This window comes from Petaurus breviceps, unplaced genomic scaffold (genome assembly GCF_028583685.1).
Source record: "Petaurus breviceps papuanus isolate PSGF00001 unplaced genomic scaffold, PetGlider_PUasm1.0 90808, whole genome shotgun sequence".
Taxonomy (NCBI): domain Eukaryota; kingdom Metazoa; phylum Chordata; class Mammalia; order Diprotodontia; family Petauridae; genus Petaurus; species Petaurus breviceps.
The window spans coordinates 11,925,590-11,927,600 of record NW_027187349.1 but is presented as its reverse complement, the minus strand read 5'-3'; positions in this window follow the sequence as shown (position 1 = coordinate 11,927,600).

The following is a 2,011-nucleotide window of genomic DNA, read 5'->3' as shown; positions in this document are numbered from 1 at the left end:
TTCTTTCTTTCTTTCTTTCTTTCTTTCTTTCTTTCTTTCTTTCTTTCCTTCTTTCTTTCTTTCTTTCTCTTTCTCTCTCTCCCTTCGTTCCTTACTTCCATTCTTTCTTTCTTTCTTTTTCTTTCTTTCCTTCCTTTCTCTTTCTTTTTGTCTTTCTTTCTCTTCTTCCTTCCTTTCTTTTCTTTCTCTTCCCTTTTCTCTGCATGAAGTATCATACCTTTACCTGCAGTGTTCTGCCCAAAGGAATATAAACCAGATGACTCTGGAGGAGAGAGTGAGGCTGGTGACTTTGCACAGCCCTCCCTCACTTAAATCCAGTCCACTTGCATGTCATGGCACCACCTCCCTGCTGGCATGCAACTCTTCAGGAACTAAGGGCAAACAACAACAATACTGTATTTAACTACTTTGTACATACATGTGTCCCAAAAATCTGAGTGCAGTTTTGAGCTAGTAAAGCTTAATTGCACTGACTTTTTGGGCACCCTACCCTGTATTTTGCATTTATTCACTTTGCATTTATGGGGTATATCACACTATTTCATATACACTTATGTCCTCCATTAGAATATACAGGTAGGCAGCAGAGTGGATAGAACACTGGACCTGGAGTCAGGAAGACTCATCTTCCTAAATTCAAATCTAGCTTCACACTTATTCTGTTTACCTCAGTTTCCTCTTCTGTGAAACTGAACTAGAAAAGGAAATGTAAACCCTCCAGGGTCTTTGCCAAGAAAACCCCAAATGGGATCATGAACAGTTGGACACAACTAAAATGACTGAACAACAAACATCAGAATACAATCTCATTGTGAATAGGAATAGGAAATTGGTGTTTGTATCCCAAGCACCTAGCAAAGTATTCATCACATAGTAGGCACTTAATTAATTGATTGGCACTTAACTCGTCATCATAGCATGATTCAAAGTCAGATTTTTGTTTTGTGAATTCCTCATACAATTCTCCCTTCTGTTTAGGGAATCTGTCAGATAATCCCAAACAATATTATTTCTGCTTCATCCTCCCCTGGGCCACATCAAATGCTCTCTACCTCACTTTAGAGTGGTAGGTCAAGAGTAGGGGTTTGTGGAATTGATCTTATTTTATTGTTTGTGTGATTAACTAACCTCTCAGAGACTCAATTTCCTTATCTACAAAGTGACTCAGTTTTCTTATCTGCAAAAATGGGGACAATAATGTTTGTATTGGTTACTGTTTCCCACTGAAAAGTAATCATGCTTTTTTTTCTTTTTTATTTTGTGTTAAAGGAGATGGCTTTTTGGTCAGAGACAGTCTGAAGAAAATGTCCTCTTGTAGCCTGGAGTGTTGTGGCAAGGAAAAGAAAGCAGGACATAGCTGGAAATGAAGAAGGCATAAGAACAAAATACATTTTTAAAAGTTTTAAAGAAAAAAGAAAAGTAACCCTTCAGAAGTCTTCTTTTGTTGATCTATGAAACCATGTAAATGGTCATTTTCTTTTTAAATTGAGGGTTTTTTTCCCATTTTTTTCTCACGTCATTCTAGCATTTCTTGTTGGGACAATTAACCAGAAAATAGGAACTGAGTACTCTGATTGTAATCAGACGTAGGGCATAACCAGAGATAGTCATAAAAACAGACGCTCTTCCTTAATTTCTCCCTCTAAGTCATCAAGAACAAATGTCCGACAAGCATTGGCGAGGTGTGAAGAGGGAGAGTCAATGGCTCCAAATGAAGATTTAGGATTTCAATTTCATAGGGTTGTTTTTGGCAGTGTAGTATAGTAAAAGAACCATGTCTATAGAGTCAGAAGAGCAGGGTTCAAATTCTATATTTGATACTCTTTTTGACCTTGGATATATCACCGTACCCCCTGTGGGCCACAGTTTGCTCATCTAAAAAATTAAAAGGTTGGACTCATTAGTATCTAAGGTCTTATCTAACTCTGGGTCTGTAATTTTATGACATTGCAGTATCAGATGAATTCTCTGAGGGAGAAAGAGTGCAGAGTGAGAAAAAAAGACGACTTGG